Genomic DNA, 23,495 nt, shown 5'->3' with positions numbered 1-23,495 from the left:
TTTGATGCCAATACAAATCTTAAAAGGCCTTTAAGTGAAAACAAAGAGCCGGGAAAAGGATGCTATCATTTTCCCCCATTCTTCTGCCAAAACCAAAAGGCTACCCAGATGTACATAATTCAAGGTTTTTACCCCTTCAAATCTCTCCATGGGGGCTGACTTCCTTGGTGGCCCCAACCCTTCCGGACCATGTGAATGGCAGAACAGCAGCTGCTACCTTTCACTGACCGTTTATTATGTGTGAGGCATTTCTGCATACACTTCTTCAGCTAAGCCTCACAACAGTACACAGGATTCTATTTTACAGGTGAGGCTCAGTAAAGTTACACTGATTGACCAAGGCCTCACAACTAGTGGCAGAACTTGGGAAAAACGACAGATTTTAAAAATCCAGATGTATATGAAGAGACGTGGTATCATGTCACACCAAGGGAATACGAAATAACCCTTTACATTTAAATATGGAATGATTATGGCAAGCTGTTTATCTTCATTTTGTTTTTGTTTTTTTTCTTTTTTGCTTAGGCCAAAATGAGAAATTGGTTTACATTTTCTGTGCAAACCTTATCAGGAGGCCATCCCAATAGTGTATAAGGTGACAGAACAGATCAAATTTCTACAATTTTTAAATGTTTTTCACTCCACAGAGAATAATTCACACCTGATAATTAAGTGCATAACACACTTAAACTGATTAATTTAACCTCAACCAGATTTTAAAGAAGTCCATAATTTCTGGGCGCCTGGGTGGCTCAGTTGGTTGGGCAACTGCCTTGGGCTCGGGTTATGGTCCGGGAGTCCTGGGATCGAGTCCTGCATTGGGCTCCCGGCTCAGCGGGGAGCCTGCTTCTCCCTCTGACCCTCTCCCCTCTCATGCTGCTTCTCTCTCTCTCTCTCTCATATAAATAAATAAAAATCTTAAAAAAAAAAAAAGTCCATAATTTCTTTTAAACCAATGTAACTCATCCTTTATGAACAACTCTCTACCCTTGTAACATGTCACTGGCAGAACAGACTACTAGAGTGGCAAAATCATGGAGGTAGGGAGAAAGACTTCCCATCTGCTTGTGTAACTAAGCATCTTTTCCTGCTTTCTTATGGAAAGAAATTTTAAAACTTAGCCAATAATCAAACTGTTTCAATGAATTTTAATGATTCCTGAGAATCACGGAGGTCTCATCCTACAATTTTAAGTTGAGTACTACCAGAATACAAGAGAAATTTCTAGCATTTACAACATTCAGTAAGAGCCCTCAAAGCACTGCCATTCTTAATAAACCAGAATGTTAATTTATTAATATACAATGAAAAATATCAAGTGGGCAAAAATACTAAAATAAATAGGTAAGTGAACCCCCCTTTCAGGCAAAAAGGTTCCTATGGACAGCAGCATTTTAAGATTCACATTTGTTTTCCTCCAATCTCTTTTTAAATTCCTTTTTTTTTGAGAGAGAGAGCACGTGCCCAGGTGTGTCTGTGGGGGGCGGGGGTGCAGAGGGAGAGGGAGAGAATCTTAAGCAGGCTCTATGCCCAGCATGGTGCTCGAAGTGGGGCTCTATCTTACCACCCTGAGATCATGATCTGAGCCGAAATCAAATGTCAGAGGTTTAACCCACTGAGTCACCCAGGCGCCCCTCCAATATCTCCTTAATATCCATCCCCTCTTCCCCACCCTCCTTCCCACATTTCTCTACTATAATGGCTTTCAAGCTCTGATCAATGTCCATAGGAAGAAATGCACTTACATTAGTCTACATGTAGGAATATAACTCAAACAAAAGTTTCACAAAACACTTCTTACTGCTAGTACATGTGATACACTCTAATATTATCTTTTCTATTTTTCTTTTTTTAATGCAGATGGCAAACTACCACAGCCACAATCTTAGGTTTGAAAAATGCTGATCTACTCTAGATACCTCTATGACCATTATTAATTCATCTTCCATATTACCACTTATCATAAAATGTAAATCTATTTTACTCATCTGCTTAAAATACATAAAAAGTTCCCTCTGCCTTATTTGTAAAATACATACATACATACATAAATTAATTAAATAGGTTTTCTTTAATTCAGCCATTCATTTACTCAGCAGCTATTTATTGAGAACCTACTGAATGCTAGGTACTGTGCTATACATTGGTATATGGGTCCAACATAGGTCCTTAACACTGTAAAGTCTACAATCCAGCTAAGACAGTTACCACAAAAATATTACATACTCTTTAGGAGTGCTCTTATCTACCTCTCCAACTTCATTCATTCCCCTCCTTCACTTTTACCACACTGCTATAACTATTCTGATTTGCACACAGGTCCCAGAAAAACCACACACTTTGGCCATTGTCCACAATATTCCTTCTGATTAGAACATCCTTCTTTTCTTTAATCATCTCACAAATTCCTCTTCAGCCTTCAAGAATCAACTCAAGTGTCTCCTCTAGAACAGTTCTCCACTCCCCCTTTCCATGCCCTTTCCATTGTCACTCCTTTCTTGTCATCATGTATAGGTCACATCCCTCTATTATAATGTTGGTCACACTGTTTTAAGTTGTTAGTCTTGCCTAGACTATGAGTTATCTTAGTTATCAATAAACAGCATAATTTATGGCTCACAGAATAAATTAACGTATACTATAATTGTATATGGGTCAATAACTCCATTATGGTGATTACTCAATTAATCAATGTCTGGAAACATATATTTTTTTAGATATTTACAGTAAATATATATTTATTTTAAGGACTTTCTTTTTAAAGTCTTATTTCAATATGTGGATGTTCTCCTTCATTAAAAATTTGCTCAGCAGCAGCCAGTCTGACTTGGGATATTTGTCTTGAAATTGATCCAATGAATATTCTCAATTTCAATAACTACTCTGGCAAGAAAAAGCATGCAGGATTTCCAAAATCAATACATTAGGTCAGTGTCTGCAGCACAGCACAGTTCATACAGGCAGGGCAGTATTACGCCATGTGTTTCCATTTCTCAATGCTAATCATTTTTGATTTGAAGATAAACTGTCAGATGCCATTAATCTGTTTACCATCTCCCACCATACCCCACAGAGGGTTTTACATTGTCCTTTTCCAATAATCTCAGGAAATTTTGGTAGAGCAGAATGACTTTTTTAAAAAGCAACCTTTAAATAGGTCATTGTTATATAAGAGTAACATCGAATACATACCGAACTCATGCAGGGAATATCCTATGGTTCTCTGTCCACTTTACCTTTTGTCACTTTTCCAGTTAAGACTCAGATCTCCCCATTTCCACTTTTAGGATTCTAAATCTGTTTGGAAAATCTCTATTTTTCTACATTTCATCATTGTTAAACATTTTCATTCATTCCCATTGCTAACACTCAAGTTCAAATCCAAACTGGTCTTAGGGAGCCCTGTGTACAATCTGCATATGAGGGACCCACATGCCCACATGGCAACAGGCAGCTAAGGGGCAAATGTTTCAAGCACTCACCAGCCCTTTCCATGCCAAATACAGGTTTTCTCTGGACATCATCAAATAGCTCAAGTTGAGATTTACATTTCTTATGATTATATAATGTTTCATATCTGTTTTGCCTCTAATAGAATACAGCCCTTAAAATAACTGAGTTGTTCCCTTTTAAAAATTCTTATTACCTTGAACACAAAACGATGTTCAGTGTTTACCAGTAAAAGAGTATTTTGGGCATTGTAGATAATCCCCAAATGATTAAGAATCTGCACAGGCTTTCGGGAAACGTGGTTTCCTACCAACCTGGAAAAGCTGTAGTAATCTATTTGTTTTCCAGAGTATATGTATTTGGGCACAGCTCTTAAGAAAGGTAATAAAAGAAGAAATTTTACGCCATTTTTGCTTAGGTGGTCTTTCATGTGCTAATGAGAAATATAAGTCATTTGAATACAGTACGTCTGCCGGAAAGGACTTCGTCCATGCCTCTGCAGAGTATTTGATAAAGCCTAGATACTCCTTGTGACTTTCGGTTTGAACCTTACTTTTATATCCTGGATTTTATTGCATAAAAGAGGAGTTTTAATTTCACTCTGGGGGAGAAGCTATCGTGCCCTTCTCTGATCCATTCTCTGGCTAATCATTCGCCAGGTTTGGCAGCGGCAAGGGACCAGCAACCTTACCAAAACCTCCTTACTGTGGTACAACGGTAAGCTCACAACCCTGCCTAGACTGATGCAGATTTTGAAACACTGCTTACAGAGCATTTCCTTTTTAAGGAAAAAAACAACGGAACTTCCCTCTGAACCCATTCTGCCGACGCCTGCCAGTCAGCACATATCCCGCATTCCCGGTATCACCCAATTCAACAATACTCTCCTTTCCTTCCCCCACCCCAAATCCTCCAGGGGGCGCCCCCGACACCGGGGTGGGCCCCCACCAGCAGCCCGAGGCGGGAGCCCAACTCCGGCTCCGGACGCCGCGCGCAACCCCCGCCCCACACTCACCCACCGGACGACAGGGAAGTGCGGCCCGCCCCTTCCGCCGGACAGGGCTCGCCCCGCCCCGCGCTGGCCGCGGCGCGCAGGCGCAGGGCTCACAGCTGGACGCGAGAAGCCCAGGGGCGCCCGGGGGCCGGACGGGGGCGTTGGGCGGGGCTAGGGCCTCGGCGGACGTGGCCGCGGAATTCCGGCGTGTGTGGGGGACGCGTGTGCGTGGAGGCCTGCGGGCCTGCGTCGGGGGTGGGAAGTCGGTGGGGCGCCGGGAAGCTGCCGGGCAGTGAGGCGGGGGAGGGTAGTTTATGGCTTTCGCGTAGCTTTCCTCCGGGTCCTTGTTCGGTCGTCCACCTCCAGAGCTCGAGGGTAACGTGCATCCCCTCCCGGCCTTGGCGCGTTGAGAAGTCCGGGAGGCGGAGCCAGAGTGCAGCCCCGGGGCCCCGCGGCATCGGCGGGCCGCAGTCGCAGACCCCTTTTTTCCAATCCCAGAAGCTTCGAGTGTGGGACAGAGGGCGAGACGTGGGATGTTTGACAAACGGTAACAGCAGGAAGACCCCAAGACTCCGGAAAGCCGTTTCCAGCCTGCTGGAATAAATGCTCAGTCGAAATAGACCTCAAGTGTTTAAGCCGTGGCATAGTTTTTTTTTCTCTTAAAAGTTACCATTCGTATTAACAGTACCTGTACGAAAAGTGAGGACCCGCGACTGCCCTGGGAAACTCGCCGAGCGGGAAAGGCTCCCGGTTGAAATGGAGATGAAAACGAACATGCTTAATATTTGCTACCTCACTGCGGGGCTGGAATGATAATGATAATTTTTTGAAAACCTGTTGGATTATATAATAAGTAGTAAGACCTAAGTTTTACCTGAGTTCTAGGATTTTTAGGGAAAACTGAAGTCTCCCAAATGTATGCTGTGATGTAATAAAGACAGCACCAATGGGCATTAAATAGCAAGCATCAAATTATGACAAATAGGAACGGTCCTAACTGGGGTCTATATTATAATTAATATCCGGAGCCAAGACCACAATCTGATCTGCCAACCCCACCCCATCGCGCCATGATATGCATCCTTGAATGCATTTGTGAGGCGTTAGGACTTACTCAAGTACTTGGTATGGGTTCGTTCTTGTTGGACATAGAACGGTAAAAAATCATGAACTGTTGGTTTTCATTACTGTCTTCATTAGTATTCAGACTAAAAGACCACCACTTCTACCCCAGTTGTAATTGACCCAAGTATAGTCAATTACGGAAAACTAAACCTAAGTCTTAAGTGAAGTAAAGGGCCTAGTGGAAAACATGGAAGCACATCGGGTTTCAAGTCCCAGCTCCTGAACACAGTAAATACAATAAGGATAAAAACTTGGTAGAAGTTACTTCATTTCTTTAAGTTTGGAGTTACTCATTTGTACAATGGTTTGTGTTTTGTTTTTTATTTTTTGGTATTAAATTTTATGAAAGCTCTGTTTGCATTACCTAAGGAAATGAGGAAAATTTGTTAATTTAAAAACGATTTTTAATCCTTACCTGGTTTTTATTCTACAAACTGTTAAACACTTTAGTTCATTTCACTTTTTTTTTTTTTTTAATCCAGGTGTTTCCTAAACTGTTCTATGGAACGTTAGTCCATTGCAAAACGTTAATAGACGTTTCATGGAAAAAATTTCCAGCATCAGTACTGGGAAAACACATACCTGTTGCTGTGAGGTTATTTCAAGCACATCCATGTAGCATTCTTGCCAAAAACATTTAGCCTGAATCTGTGAGGAACACTCGGATAAACTCACAATGTGATTTATTTGGACTTTTCAGTGTAAGGTCAAGGCACAGAAGAAATAAAAAAAGGACCAGTTTGCAGTTAGGGCAACTGAACTGGATAGGATCGTGGATTTTTTAAGTTTTAGAAGAATTCTGTGGACAATTGGAAATTTGAACATGGAAGCAAAATTAGATACATTGTTGACTTAAATTTCTCAGGTATGATAAATTGTGTTTATTACAAGAATGCTTTTGTTCTTAGGAGGTGCATGTTCAAGTAGGGGAGAGATCATGATATCTGTCTGGGAACTTCTTTCAAATAGTTCAGGCCAAAAAAAAAGTATGTATGTAAAGAGAAAACAGCCCCTGTGTTAATTATGGTTCTAGGTGAAGAGCATATGAATGTTCTTTCAACTCTTCTATAGGTTTGACATTTTTAAAAATTAAAAGTTGGGGAAGAAATTATAGCTAGCAGCTACTAGTTTCCCTTTTTTCCCCCCTAACTAGCAATTACCTTAAAATACACTGGTAATGCTTATTTATAGGAAAATACAAAGTTCATTTATATACTAGTTTTCTTATAATCTGACCTTGAGAAATGGTGTGCCATGTCTAAGAACTGTAGGAAACTGAGAAATTACCTCATTCTTAAAGGCATGATATTGAATCTACACTGAGACCTATTCACTGAGTAATGTTCAGGTACATCATCCAATGACCCCTGCTCTATGCTGTGTATGTTGCATTAGAATTTTAACAATATTAATGAATTCTTGTAATCTGTTAATAGTTTTTAAAATGTTCGTTTATTCCTACAAATATTTCTTTACTGCTGTGTGCCCAGGCACTGTACTAGGTTCTAGAGATAAAGCTGCCATCAGTAATGTACAGATAAAGTTCCTGCCCACACACAGTTTACATTTGGGGAACAAGAGAGAACACAGAGTACAAGCAAATATCCATCAAATGATAAGTGCTATGTAGAATAATAAACTAGGGTTTAGAGATTAGGGGACACCAGGTAAGGTTGGGCAAATACTACTTTATATAGAGTGAACAAAGAACACCTCACTGAGGAGGTGACAGTTGAGCAGAGATCTGAAGGAAGGGAAGGAGTGGGTTGTGGATATCTAAGTGAAGTGCGAACTGAGAAGCGGACAGCATGCTTGGCATGTTTCAAGAATAGCAAGGAGACCAGAGTGAATGAATGATAATTAGAAAGGGAGAGTCGTAGTCGATGAGGTCAGAGAGGTAGCCAAGGCCAGATTATATAATATGCTTTCAGAGGTGTTTTAGCTCCTTTTTAAATAGAATTATCATCTGGGAAGCCCTTGCTGTAGTGCTAGTATATGTAGAACATAGGAACTGCTAGCTGTTTTTGTATTCGTTTTCTATTCCACAAACTTAGTGGTTTAAAAGAATGCAGATTTATTATCTTATAATTCTGTAAGTCTGAAGTCCAACACAGGTCGCACTGGGGTAAAATCAAGATATCAGCTGACTGCATTCCTTTCTGGACAGAATTCTCTCTAGGGAAGGCTCTGTTGCTTTGCCTTTCCTGCTTCTAGAGGCCACTTACATTCTTTAGCTTGTGGCCCCTTTCTCTCTTCAGAGCCACTAACATTGGTCAAAGATTCTCCGCTGTTAAGGCTTCCTGTGATTAAATTGGGCAAACCCAGATAATCCAGGATAATCTGTCCACATCAAGGTTCTTAACCTTAATCACATCTGCAAAATCCCTTTATCCTTATAGGATAACATTCACAGATTCTGGCAATTAGGGTGTGAACATCTATGGGAGAGGCATTCTTCTTAACCACAGTCCATCCTCCGAGCACCAAAGATTCATGTCTGTTCACATGCAAAATCTCACCCCCCTCCCTCAATCCCCCCAGTTCTCAACATATCACAGCATTTCATTTAAATTTCAAAATTCCCAAACCTCATGTAAATTATTTATAGGTAAGGCTCTGAGTACAATCCATCCTGGGGCAAAATCCCTTTCCATTTATAGACTGGGAAATGAGAAAACGAGATGTGTGCTCCCAAAATGCAAGGGAACGGGAGGCACAGGAGAGTAATTGTAGCCATTCACATTCAAAAAGGGAGAGGTGGAAGGAAAAAAGTAGTCACCAGTCCCAGACAATTTCAAAATCCAATCAGGCAGGCTCTATTAGTTTCAAGGCCAAGGAATAATCTGTGGTTCTTGGTTCTGCTCTCTGGGCTCACGGGTCCACTCTGGGCACTGGGAATCACAGCTATCCTTGTGGGGGCTATTATTATGACCATCACAAGCATCGTTATTAGATTTAATATTATTTTTTTACTAATCTTCATTCAGTAGTGGATCCTTAGCTCTTAAATTTCTCCATTAGCCCCAGTCAAGAGGTTAATTACCTTTACACAAATACACAATCAGTACTTGAGAAGCTCACCATTTTAAGGAACTTTATTGTACATCATTTCATGGTAAATGCAAATATCCCATCTAATTTCTCTTAGATGAAAAAGAATGCACTCCAAATTTTATACACAGACCATATTTTCTTCACCTGCAGTTAATTTATTCTAAAATTATTGATTTCTGAAAAAATAAAAATAAAATTATTGATTTCTTTCAGGCGCAAGGGTACCTATATTATGTTTCATTTTATGGGATAGGCAAAGTTTTACAACTTCTAGGGTCATCACTCTTTCCCTTTAAGGACACTAGAAACTCATTTCTGCCTCCCAGCAGGTGGCAGCAAATCAATATTCGATAAGGTGCAGTAAAATTGTTATAATTTCCTTGTCCTGATAAACGTTCTGAATTTTGCAGACTGTGGCTATTCTTAGCTAGAAGAGCAAAAAGACTATTGTTACCAGATTGTGGGAATTTATATCGGTGTGTCAACTACTTGGGAGAATGTACTTATGTAACTAAATTTTATTATGTAGTTATATTAATATTCATTGTCTCTCACAGAACCCAAAGTCCATTTGTAAGCAGTTATGTTGGAATAACAATAATGCTCATATGTTCTCTCCATAGATAATAACTCTCCATTGCCATTATTTGGCTAATATTCATCAACACAACACAGCCTTCAAAATTTATGGGATACAGATACGGTATTCTTAGAGGAAATATGTATAGCTCTTTTATTCCTTTATTAAAAAAGAATAGTTAATTAATGATCTAAGTCAAGGTCAGCAAAATGATCCATGGGCCAAATGTGGGGCAGAGCCTACTTTTGTACACCCTACAAATCTCTTAACAGAGCTCATTTAAAAATAGAGACAAATTACCAGTGTCTGGAATGAAAGATCACTAAAGATCTTACAGACATTAAAACACTGGTTCTCAACTGGAGGGGTTTTGTCCCCAAGGAACATTTGACAATGTCTAGAGACATTTTTGGTCATCGCACCTGGGGAGACTGCTACCAGCGTCTAGTGTGTAGAAGCCAGGGACACTGCTTTGCATAGGAGAGTTCCCCATGGCAATTTTCTGGCCCCAAATATCAATAGTACTGAGGCTGAAAAATTCTAATTAAAACCACAGAAGGAGACTATTACAAATTTAATAAAATTTGATAACTTAGAAGAAATGAATAAATTCTTTGGAAAACAAAACTTAACCAAAACTGACTAAAGAAGAAGTAGAAAATCTTAGTAGTTGTACATCTATTACAGAACTTGAATTCATAATTAAAGAACGCTTTGCAAAGAAAACCTCAGGCCCCGATGCTTTCACTGCTTAATTTTATTAACATTTAAAGAATACATACTGTCAATCTTATATAAAATCTTGGAGAAAACAGAGGAGGAGAGACTACTATCCCACTAATTTTATAATAACAACATAACCATCATAGAAATATCTGACAAAGACATTAGAAGAAAAAGATCACAGACCAATAATCACTCATGAATACAAATGCAAAAATACTATGTAAAATACTAGCAGACTGACCCTAGCAATAAAGGATAAAATACAATGGCCAACTGGGATTTTTCCTAGAATGCAAGGTTTGCTCAACATTTTAGTAAGTTAAACAATGTAGCTTACCATATTAATAAAAGAGAAAAAAAGTTATGATCATTTCAATAAACTTAGAAAAAGCCTTTGACACAATTTATTGCCAGCTTATGTGGAAAACATTCACAAAACTAGAAATAAAAGAGAACTGACTTCATTTTATAAAGAGTATCTATGAAAGACCAATAGCTCCTATCATGCTTGATGGTGAAATATTCAATCCTAGGATTAGGAAAAAGCTGAAAATGTCTGCTTTCACCACTTCTATTCAACTTCGTCTCAGAGGTCTTAGATACTGCAATAGGCAAAAATAAAATTATACAAGGTATAAAGATTAGAAAGGAAGAATAAAACTGTCTATTCACAGGTGTCTACATAGAAAGTTATTTTTAAAAACTATAATTACTTGTCTTTAGATTAATAACTGCCCATTTAGAAAATCTTTGAAATCTACTAGAATGAATAATTGAAATTAGTGAGCTCAGGATAAAAGATCAGTAATACAGAAATCAGTATTTCTATATATTAGCGAGCAGCAATTAGAAAATAAATTTTTAAATGTAACATTTAAAATAGCATTATAAATACCTAGGAATAAATTTAATGAAAGACATGCAAGAACTGTACTACTCTGAAACATTGCTGAAATGAAAGACCTAAATAAATGAATATGTGTGTGGATGATCTCTCTCTCTCCCCTATTTGTGCACACAGAACATATACCAAGAAAGACCATATTCTGGGCTATAAAACAGGCTCGACTGATTTGTAAGGATTGAAATCATGCAAAATATGTTTTCTGACCACAATAAAATTAAAATAGACGTCAATAATAAGTTTCTGGAAAATCCCCAAATCTCAGTAATCAAAGGCATAGATTTTCTAAACTGCTGGCCAGAGAAGTTCAGGTTGATACCGAAGATACGTTTCTTCTCTCCACAGCCAGTTGAATCACATAGGAATTGATTGATTGATCAATTGATCACATTCTAACCAACTGCGCTAAGCTGGCACTGCCCTGAGATTGGGGTATACTGCGAGCAACTGTAGACGGCTGTTATGTACTTGAATCTTGCTCTGGGACAGAGTTTCAGCATATTTAAAATTCATGAGATCATTCCCATTCCTTGCTTTCTTTCTCTCACAGCCTGAAAATACTGATGAAGAATCTGGGAACAAGACTGTGGGTGTAGTTGACAAAACAGGAAATCTGTTCCAGAACAGCTTTTGATGAATTTAATAAGTGAAAGATAATGAACATAGACTACATTTGCATAATGGCATAACAAAATTCATTGAACAATGCTAACTCTCTGGGGAAACTACACTTTGGAAACTGAATATAAGACTGGTCCTGGCAAGACTATCCATTCTATCTAAGGATGTGCATGGTTTGAAAAGGGGGGGGATCCCCCACATGCTTTATTCTCACTGATCTTAAATATCTTTCATCCTATTTTTCTGGAAATAATTAAAATTCATTTTCTAATAGAAAAATTCCCAGCATCTGGAGCCATCCAAATGTATCTCTTTCAAGAATTTATAAAAGTATACATTTCTCTTTAATAGACCTTCAGAAGGATTTGGGACTATAAATCATGTTTAATATTAAAAGGTTTTTTCCACCCTTGAAAAGAATTTTAGGTTACCCCCCAAATTATTTATTTTGACTGTCAATTATGGTTAATTTAACCAGATAATTTTCAAATTTCACTTTGTCAGAATAGTTTAGAAGACCTTTCTTAACAGAAGTTTCCTTCCTTTTCTCTAAAAAGGCACTATTATTTGAATGTTCTTTCAGTATCTACCTTTTGCAGTTTTTAACTTCAAGCTACTTCTGGTCATTCTAAAGATAATTATACCATTTGGTATAATGTTATACCATTTTGGCATAATTTTCTAAAATCTCAGGGGAAGTCTTCTTTTCTGATACTCATTCTATTTTAGATTTGAACATAAAGAAAAAACCAAATGTGATGGTTTTTTAACAGTCGATCATAACTGATATTATTGAGCTATTTGATGGCCATTGTGCTATTATCATAAAAGTAATTTTTCCTCTCAACATTCCTGTGAGATAGATACCCTACTGGTATCCCCATACTTATGAGGAAACTGAGACTCAAGGAGATTAACCAAAGTGCCCAAGGTCGTATCATAATGAGTAGGAAAGCCTGGGTTTGAGCTCTTGTAACTGACTACAGTGTCCACATAATTCATCATTGGTGTTTACTAGCTCTCATTTTGCTGTGCATTAACTAAAGTAATAGGACTACTGTTTCAGATCCCCCAACTATTTATGAATCTCCCAATTTCAGGACTCTCTCTCTCTAAAACGTACTATAATGGTACCTTGTCTTCCTCTATGTGGCAGGTTTTCCAATGTGATACACAGTTTCACCACATGATGGCGCCGATGAAGTGAGAAGCCTCGTACTGATAGTATTTGACGTTAGGCTCAGACTTAAACATAAATGTAAACAGAAAATAATTAAAGGTGTTTTAAAAAAATAAGATTTAAAAAAAAGTGGCCACAAAGGATTACACTCTAGAATATCTTTTTAAAACATAAGGAATGAAAAGATCATAATTATAAAAAGGGTAAGAATAAATGACTCATAAAAGCTAAAAATAAAAAGATAAAAGATGAGCCTTTGTATTCATAAAGAAGTATGTGGGACAGATGTCAGACTTCCCACAGGAAGGAAAACACCAAAGGAAATGAACTAAATGAGAGCAGGTGACTTACAAAAAAAAAAGAAGAAGAAGAAGAAAGAAAAAAAGAGACCAGCTGTAGAGTGATGTAGCTCCAGGGTCAAATGAATAAGTAAGATTCCACAGTAAGTGCAAATGTGGTAGCAAAAGCCAGTGAGTAAGAATTTTAGAGAACCTTTTAATAGACATTACTATTTCTTTTTCTAACCAAGATAAGTATTACTATTTTTTCCCCCTGCAATATCAAAGATAGAACTTACTGTGGAAGGAAGAAGCATTGTTTTTCAGAAATTTATTGAAGCAAATCTGTATGCATTCTGTTCATTACAGCTATTCCAGTGACTCAAAATGTGATCCCTGGACAATCTGCATCACCTGAAGTTGTTATAAATGCAAATTCTTTGGCCCCATCCCAGACTGAATCAGAAACTCTGGGCATGGGGGCCCTTCAGGTGCTTCCGATGCAGCCGAAAGATCCAAGTCCAACTGTATCGCTTAAGAAAAACAGAAGAAGAAAAGAAATCCATTGAAACATTATTAATATAGAGATATTAAAAATTATAACATTAAAGGAACATTAAGTAAATAATGAAATGTTATCAGGACATTTAAACAAGTCTGATGGATAGTTTTTAATAATGGAAAATATATATCATAGTGGAAAATTCAGAATACAACATTGATCTCAATTATGTAAAAATAGTTCTGGAAAAAATAGAAGGAAACAAGCAAGAGCAGTTAACAGTGGTTGCCTTGGAGTGATGGGATTATATGCAACTTTCTTTTCTGCTTCTTTATATTGCAGGTGCTGTTTTCAAAATTTCTATGAGGAGCCATTTTACAAAAAAAATAATAAATCATCAATATGCTGATTTTTAAAAAAGTAAAAAAAAGACTTTCTGAAGTCGAAATACTATTTACAGATTATATTCTTGCTCATTTTTTTTTTCTGTGTAAGTGGTTAATTAGGAAAAAATTGACACAGTGACAGTCCAAAGCATAAAGAAGAAACACAGTCATGATGTTGTTTACTGGAGAAACAAAGCACAGAAAGACGATGGAGTTGATGTATTCAGTGTTGAAAGTGGTACAGGAAGTAAAAATTTGAGAGGGAGAGAAAATAATCTTTTTACAGACACTAACCATGTGCTTTACTCTTTCAAGTATCATTAGTTAGTGAAAATATTAAGCATTCTAAAGTAATGTAAAGGGAAACGTCTTCAAATTTAAAAGAAAATAGGCTTAAACACGTAACCCCTAAGAAAGCTGTTTATTTTGTACCTATGTCATTTGAATTCATGGCCTGACAAACCAACTAGGGGAAAAAAATCCCTCATATGACTACAATTGTAAAGATTAATATCTATGTTTATGAATATCTTGAATATTAGACCCTACATATGATTCTTTTTTTGACAAGTGCCTGTAAAATATATGTTAAAATTGATAAATATATTAGGCCACAAAAACAGTAATTTTTTTAAAATCTGAAACTAAACAGGCTACACTCTCTAAAAATAATAAAATACAATAAAAATCAATAATAAATGAAAAACAAGAGGGGGGAAAGGGAACCGTTTGAAAATGGAGGAGGGAAATGATTCCAAATAACTCTTAGGGTAAAAAGGAAATCAAAACTACAACCCTTAAGAAAAGGCACATGTGAAATAATAGAACTAATGGATGTATCCAAAGTTGAAGTCAGAAACACATTTATTATTTAAATATTTTCATTACTTAAAAAAGAAAACTTAAAGGTAAATGAAGTATTCAGACAAGGAAAGATTCTCCCTGAGACCTCAGAGGGAGTACGGCTCGACCATCACCTTGATTTTGGATTCCTTGTTTCCAGATCTATGAAAGAATAAACCTCCTATTTTAAGCCATAAAAAAAAAAAAAGGTAAATGAAGTATTCAACTCAATAAGTTAGAACTTTTTTTAGTTAGAATTTTTTAAAAAAAAATCATAAGAAAGCAAATAAAAGTAAAAACAGAAATTAAAGAACTGTGAAATAAAAACTATTAGAGGTATAAGTGGACCAAGAGTTGTGTCATTGGAGGAAAAGTACTACAGAAATGCCCTGGAAATTTCTAATTAAAACACACACACACACAGATACACACTCTAATACATTAAAATGAGGAAGGGGATAGAAACACAGGTTGAATATAGTTTTTTAAATTATAAAATAAGACCTACCTTTCCAATCATATGGCAGGCTACATTATTCAGGCCAACCCTCACACCTGGTGGGAAGAACAACTTAAAATAATGAATACACAAAAAACCAGTTCATAAAAGCAACACAGATCTGCTGAGACAGTAAGGAATTTCCAGGCCAAAATCTAAATAGAGGAGAAAAAGCAGAGATGTTAGCAGAGCACTTCAGTTACTTTGCCCTAAGAGCCTTTGCTAAACTAGGCAAACTTTCACTTTAGTGGCCTTGCAGAGTGTGGACAATGGACATCAAAGCCCAGTGTTTACCTACGGTGAAGATCTAAAAGGAAACCCTTCCTGAATAAAGCCAAGATACTCAAGGGATATTCCCTCAGTCTAAGAATGAGCCAAAAGTTAACCTACCCCACTTCTGCAAGGAAGGTTTTCTTAGCTCTAAGCAGAGCAGGGATGGGAAATGAAAACCATCCTTGAGAAGTTTTAACCAGATGAATGCTTCAGGAGCTTGCATACCATAGTTACATCACCAAAGTGCGTCCAAAACCGTTAAGGCATGAGTTTAAGCTGTTTCTGAACTGGTAGTATTCTTATGTACCAGGCAGAGACAAAAATATCTTCACTTTCAGCCTGTAGGAATCCTTAAAAATAATTTTCCAAGGGAAAACAAAAAGCAGTTCACAGTCAAAAGTAACAGAGTGCCACAAGGAGATCACCAAGAACAAAACCCAACAGAAACAACAAACTGCAGAAACAAAAAACAAACGTTGAATTTAGCTATTTGATTTTTTCAGGGACAGATAATACAATTACTATGCTTACTATGTTTTTTAAAAATGAAAAACAAGTTTAAAACATCTTCAGAGAATAGAAAACTATAAAATAGAAGCTAACACATTTGCAAGAGAACGAAACAGAACTTGTAGAAATAAAAAATAATTAAAATAAAACACTCAACTGGAGATTTAACAGAATTTCTATTAAGAAATAGTTGAAAAAAGAATTAGTGCATTTGAAGACAGGTAAGAAGAAATTATTCTGAATGCAGAGATACAAAGAGGTGTTAAGTATGAACAAGAGCTTACGTAACATGGAGCTTAGAGTAATAAAGTCTACCACACATCTAATAACAGTTCCAATTAAAGAGAGAAAAAGAGATGTGGCATAGATAATGGCTGCCAATTTTCCAGAAGTACCCAAAACACTCAAGATAAATCTCCAGGTGTCACTGCAGAAAACAAAAACTTAAGATTTTTTAAAAAGCCAGAAGAAAAAAAAAAGACCCTATATTCAAAAATCTTTGGTTAGATTGACAGCAAATGATGAAAGCCAGTAGATAGTGAAATATATTTAATATGTTGAAAGAAAATCACTAATCTAAAATCCTACATCCAGTAAACATTTTTAAACAAAAAATGGAGAGAGTTTACCACCACTGAAAAATCCCAAAAAAAGAAATTGCAGAAGATATAATCCGGACTGAAGGAAAGTGATTTGAAAGGAAGAGTCCGATAGGCAAAAGGAAATAAAGGGCAGAGGAAGAACTAAATGGTATGAGTAAGTGTGAACAAGTATTGCATGTTTCAAACAAAAATGATAGTGTTTAGTGGAATGAAAAACAACTTAGACTTAAAATCTATTAAAATAATGAAATGTTATTTGGGCACAAGAAGTCAATGGATTTAAAAGTGTTGTAGGTCCTTGTAGATAAATATATTGATTAACTTTAGGTTTCAGTAAGTTAAATATTTGTATTGTAATTTCTAGGTAAAAGGAATGGGGGAAACTGAAATGATAAAAATGACCCAATCAACTCAAAAGAAGACCCAAATGTAGAGAAAAAGAAACAGAAGAAATAAACACAAAGCACAAAATAAAATGGTAGTTTATAATGATTTACACAGATAAGCCCCTTATCTATTAGGAATTATATTTAATGTAAATGGATTAAATACTCAAGTTAAAAGACAGATTGTGAGACTGGATTTTTAAAAATCAAACCATATGCTTTTTACAAGGGGCACATCTAAAACATAAGGATACAAAAGTGTTGAAAGGAGGAAAATTGGCAAAATTCAAATAGGGTGTGTGGTTAGTGTATAGTATTATATAAATATTAATTTCCTGGTTTTGATAACAGTACTATGATTATGTAAAATGTTATAATTAGGAAAATCTTAGTGAATGGTATATGGGAACTCTCTGTACCATTTTTACAACCTTTCTTTTTTTTTTTTTTTTTTGAGGGTGGGGAGGGGCAGAGGGAGAGGGAGAGAGAATCTTAAGCAGACTCCACATCCAGCCAGGAGGGGCCCCATTTTTAGAACTTTTCTAACAGTTTAAAATTATTTCAAAATGAAGTTGTACATATGCAAGTCTTATGATGCAGTAATGCCACTCACAGGTATATATCACGAAGAAATGTTTGCAGTCATGTCCCTGGAGAAATGTATAAGAATGTTCAGGGGCACCTGGGTGGCGCAGTCAGTTAAGTGTCCAACTCTTGGTTTTGGCTCAGGTCCTCATATCAGGCTCATGGGATTGAGCCCTGCATCGGCTCTGCGCTCTGCATGGAGTCTGCTTGAGATTCTCTCTCCCTCTCGTTCTGCCCTTCCCGCTTGTGATCTCTCTCTCTCTCTCAAATGAATAAATAAATCTTAAAAAAAAAAAAAAACAACAGAACGTTCACAGAAGCATTATGCCCTAAAATAGAAAGAAACAAATGTCCATTAACAGTAGAATAAATAAATTGTGATATTTCAAGTAAATAATCTGCTACATGGATGAACACTAATGAGTCACAACAACCAAATACTCAGGGAAAGAATCTAGACATAAAATCTTTATGCTACGTGATTCCATTTAAAGTTCAAAAATAAGCAAATTATAATGTTTATGGATACATACTTGGGTGGGGAAACTAAGTGGAAAAACAGAAAAGTGATTATTTTAAAAGTCACTATTATGGTTACCTTTAAGAGCTGGAGGGGCTTGCGTCTGGGGAGAGGAAAGAGGGAGCTAAGAGAAGGCATGGAAGCTCCGTGCCCCTTCCCCATATACTCTGCTCTATGCATCTCCTCATCTTGCTGCTGATTTATGTCCTTTATTGTATCTTTTAATACACTGGCAAACTGTTTCCCTGAGTTCTGCGAGCCATTCTAGCAAATTAAAAGGATCTAAGGAGGAGGTCGCCAGAACCTCCAATCTGGAGCCGGTGGGTCACAAGCACGTTACCAGCCTGGGACTTTCTTGCCACTGGCATTCGTGGGGCGTACGTGGGACACAGTCCTGTAGAACTAAACCCTTAACCTGTGGGATCTGATGCTGTCTCCAGGTAGACAGTGTCAGAATTGAGTGTTTTGTGTGGGGTTCCCCCAACCCGTGTTGGGATTGGGTCTGGGGAACCCAAGAAGAACTGGTGTCATTAGAAGCAGGACACAACAGAAGGAACACTCGGAAAGTATAGAGAGGAGATGAGCTGATTTAGGACCCCAGGAGAGGAGAACATCTAACGCATTTACCCAGTTTTGTCGTTGCTGTCATCTGACCCAGAGAAGTCTTTTCTAAATAACTCCAATGGTAGATAAACAGCTTTGTTCCAAAGAGGTTTTAAGCAAAGAAAACTTAGGGGTACCAGATTTAGCAAATAAAAATACAGGGTCTAATGCAATATTCCAAATACTAAAAATGTTTTTATTGTTTATCTGAAATTCAAACTTAACTAAGCATCCTCTATTTTATCTGGCAACCTAACCTAAACCTAAATGCATTTTGGACTTCTGTTCAAATGGTTACATTACCACAATTATTATCTTAGGGCAGTGGTTCTTAACTTTGGTGACAGATTATAATCAACTGGGGAGCCAGGATCTCAGGGGTGGGAACCGCGCATCGGTATTTTTACAATCAACCCTCCCTGCCCTCTACCCCTCTCCCAACCAGGTGATCCTAGTGTGCAAGGTGTAGAAAAACTGGATCAATGTTTTCAAATGTTTAAATATTCTCCAGTTTACACAAAATTCCATAAAATGAAAAATCAAATTTCCAAAATAGTTGTCATAATTTAATTTAATGTCTTTAAATACATTGTCTTAACTTGACAGTAGTACGTGCAATGTATCTGACATGACCACATCACTTTACAGGCAGCCTGGTTTTTACATTGCTCTGGAAACATTCAAGCTTCCTTTCCTCTCATTTAGGAGAAAAATTGCTAAAGGTGGGTATAAAAGCAGGGCTCTTCCCTAAACTGAGATGAAAAGCAATTCATTGTATTTGGTGATGGACTTTTATTTCAAAGTAGAAGGAAATACATTTTTAAAAAACAGATTATATTAAAGTATGAGAATTGCCTTGAAGCATAATTCAATATTTGTCAAATTGTTTGTGTATTTCTGCTGAACTTGGAAAGAGTAGCTTTGGTCTCAGAAGACTAATATTAAACTGTCTATGATAAATATCCTTAGTCCCTTTTACACCAGATCCAAATGTGCTTATTTTGTTTCTTTTCAATTTCACAAAAAAGAGAGACAAGACTGAACTGCCGAATGTTTTTTTTTTTTAATCTCATACATTATTTCAGCTTGTCAGAATAAATAAAAATGTCTGTTTATTTAATTAAAAGCACTCCATTGGCTGTGTTAGCCCATCTTCCTACTGATAGTGAAAGCAACTATACTTATAAAAGGAAAGGATCAAAAGTTGCGGGTTCAATTTCTCCAACATTTTCTAGTCTATTCTGACAGTTCTTTGGAGTATCAACCAATGTTTTGAAAAAAGTTTCTTCTGAGCCTTGAAATAACCATTTCCTACCTCACATTTTTAAATCATTTCCTCCCTAGGGATAACTGGTGGAGTGCCTCCAAAATATCTCCTGATTATTGATTAATGCAAATTGCTGACTGGAAAGAGAAGTTACCCTAAAGCCAGGCGTCTCATGGGGAATGCCTGCTGGTCAGCCTGACATGGCTACCAGGGTGCACCACCCGTGATTGACTGCTCCTCTCTATCCAGGGCCAGACTTCAGCCTGGCAGACTCACACTTGATTTAAGATCTCTCAGGTAAAGACCCATTTTAAGCATGGACACTAAAGTGTGTGACCAGAACGCCAATTTATTGATTGGTTATAAAAATATAACGTGTACTTGTCAATAATTCTCTCTACAGGCCAATTTCCATTTGAGGCCAAATTTCAATCAGAAGAGGAGTAAGATGATTTTAGTAGTTAGCATCATTGATCTATAATACCTGATATACCAGCTCCATTTTAGGGTTTTATCTCCTACGTTGCTGATCACCAGTTTTGACTGATACATACTTTTTTTTTCTTTTTACATATATCTAAACATTCGGTCAGATGACAGTGGAGTGTTGTTGGGCAAGAGTACTTTTCTTTATCTCCACGGTGAATTTGTGTTATTGATGAAATGATACTTCATAAGGTTTTTAATGGCTTACTCCAGAGTTTAGTCATATTTTTCTCTTTTCATATTCTGAGAAGCATCTCAACACTGAACAGAAGCTGCATGAGAACAGAACTCTTGTCTGTCTCATTCACAAGTATACCTCCAGAGTCTAGAACAGTGTCCATAACGTAAACACTAATAATAATAGTAATAGAACAAAGGAACAAACGCTGTCTTTAGTTACTTCTACATTACACAAATGTTATTAGAAAAAAGAACATGTCCTAAGTACCCATGGATTATTCGTCTTTGAGGATCTCAAAGGAAATAACTCACATAGCACTTGCCTATGACCCATCAGTTTAAATTAGACCTTTCCATCCCCACCCACCACTTTCTTAGTCTCTCTCTTTTTTTTTCCTTCAGCACTTACCACAGTTGGTAGCTTGCAATTTATTTGTGCTTATTTATTTAAGATCTGAATCATAAGATCTGGAAGGTAAAGACTGTCTGTTTTATATATATAGTCCATGCCTATAGCCTATCTTCATGCTATGGGCTTCATGATATTTAATAAAAATCACTTGATCTGGGTGCCTGGGTGGCTCAGTCAGTTAAGCATCTGCCTTCGGCTCAGGTCGTGATCCCAGGGTCCTGGGTTCGAGTCCTGCATAGGGCTCCCTGCTCAGCGCAGAGTCTGCTTCTCCCTCTGTCCGCCCCCCCCAACTCCTGCTCTCTCTCAAAAATAAGTAAATGAAATCTTAAAAAAAAAATCATTTGATCTATCTTGACATTGTAGGAGGAATAACAAATGACTTGGGGATTTTGGATATCAGGCTAGTTGGATGATGAGCTATTTTGCCAAGTAGCCACCCCACAGAGAAGTGCTGCTCACAGGCAAACCATGGATCATTGGTGTTCCCCCCGCTATCTATAAGAAGGAAAGAGCAAGGAAACAATTTCATGTTCATTTTGTAAATTTGAAAGTTAAGATTAATTTATTATATTTTCTGGAAATCTAGTTGCATACTTAATAATCATTATGTTCCTGAAAGTTGTTCATCCCAGCTACTATTCCATTCATGGTGCCCTTTGCCTTGACCGCTGCATTTTATACATTGAAGTGCTATTTACATCCGTTAATTTTACGTGTTTTATTGCATGTTATGATGGCCAATTCACAGAAATAAATCAGGTACTTACAGGCAGGTAGTTAAGTGTTAAGAGTTGTGTTGCAATGATAACGTCAACATAACAGAGCCCTGTAAACGGTGAACAAGAGTCCAATGCAAATATCGAACGTGAAACCATGTGTGCTAGAACAAGGGAATCTTGATGAATATGTGAAAATTGGATTTCACCAGACCAGCAATCAATTTGCCTCTAGTTTCTATTGCATTGTCTCTTACAAAACTTTGTTAAGGAATGGCAAGAAGCCACAGAAGCTTTTGCATTGCTTTCAAAGTACCGTGACCTTTCTGATAAACCAATTGAGTTTTTCCTGAACAAGCACAAAATAATGCTTTCTAATATGAAATTGATAAATTTTGTCATTTAAAGGTGAAGAGACCCAACCTAAAGAAACATTATTCGAAATTGTAAACCGAAAACCAAAACCACCACCACCAACAACAACAAATAAGGAAGTCACACTGTTGCTAAAAGGTTTATAAATCCAGCTGTAAGGCTAATGATAATTACCATGCCTGGGAAAAAACTTAAATTAGCTACTGGGAATTTCATAATCAAAGAGTGCCGTTGTACATCATGTAATATTCATGGCATATAGCACAGAAGGGCAATGTCTATCATGAGTGCCCGCTACCAGACATTTGGCTTACATTTGGAAAGAATCACAGATGTGCAGAGTATCAATCAACACTTGGCAGAAATGTGCAGAAATGTAGAGAAGGGAGGTGCTCATGGACTCACTGGTGAGTTTAGCGCTCCGCCATCGTGCTAGAGGAGATGTCTCACGTAGTTGGCAATTATTTTGTAAGCCACGATGCAGGCTGGAAAGACACCCACGGTACCAGCCATGTTTTCAACAAGGAAGTGTTTGCCTGTTGGAGAAATTGTCCCTTTACCTACTGCTTCATCTCAGGACATAGTTGGTGAACACGGTTAATGTGTTCAAACTGTGGTCATTGAGTATTTACCTTTGAAGCCTGCTTTGTGAAGAAACTGGCAGTCAGTACAAGCCTTCTTTTCCACACAGAAGTAAACTGTTTATCAAGGTGAAAGTGTTTAGACAAGCTTTTGAAATCGGGGATGAGATGGAAGCATTTCCTCATGACACGGATAATGGCAATTTTTTTTAATAAGTAGTGTTTTCAAGTGGCACATTTCAAAGATATATTCTATTTTTTTTAATAGCCTCAGGTTATCACGCCAGAGTGTAAATTTTCTCGTTTTAAGTGTTGTCACTATCAGGACTTCTTAAGACCAAACTATGGTGTAAATCTTTTAATCAACAAGTTTGATTTTAACACTTGATTTTTTTCATTCATCGGGAAATCCAAGACAGTATGGGACATCCTTGTATGTCATATTCTCCAAAAATAAAATAAAAGAAAGCAATCCAAATGCTTTTCCCAAACTAGAAAAAACACTTTTTAGAGCCAAATGAAATCAAAGTGGAGTAGGATTCCATTTACCATCATCTCTGAGGTTGAAACAAAACATTCCAAGTATCAGGTATAGACCTCTTTTTTTTTTAATTTTTCACGTAGCATTTTGTGGGACGTGTGGTCCGGGAAGCACACTTTGGGAAAGGCCAGCCCTACAGAATTGTGATATTGGGATTTATAATAAGAAACACACATGTGGTCTTCATCCCCATTTCCGGCACAGGGCTCCCCAAACCCTTGGCATTTTCTAAATGATGAGAGCAATGAAAGTGTGTTGATATGCTTAACAAACCCCTTTCAACCTCACCTGAGTTTATGTTAATGAGGTGACTTAT

At 37.3% G+C, this 23,495-nt stretch overlaps 1 protein-coding gene across 7 annotated transcripts in view; it reads right to left on the bottom strand.

The window, feature by feature from the left end:
- Nucleotides 1-23,495, bottom strand: part of MMAA (metabolism of cobalamin associated A) — a 50,339-nt gene that overhangs the window by 18,086 nt on the left and 8,758 nt on the right. For 2 of the 7 annotated variants that reach the window (XM_045880346.3, XM_064585120.1), the window contains exon 1: nucleotides 3,193-4,405. The gene's annotated coding sequence lies outside the window, so the exon portion shown is untranslated. The other 5 variants (XM_064585118.1, XM_064585117.1, XM_064585119.1 and 2 more) reach the window with 5 other exon arrangements.

This window comes from Mirounga angustirostris, unplaced genomic scaffold, assembly GCF_029215605.1.
Source record: "Mirounga angustirostris isolate CCGP_5_RB_7025 unplaced genomic scaffold, mMirAng1.0.hap1 SCAF_2, whole genome shotgun sequence".
Lineage (NCBI taxonomy): Eukaryota > Metazoa > Chordata > Mammalia > Carnivora > Phocidae > Mirounga > Mirounga angustirostris.
This window is presented reverse-complemented; position numbering and strand designations above follow the sequence as displayed.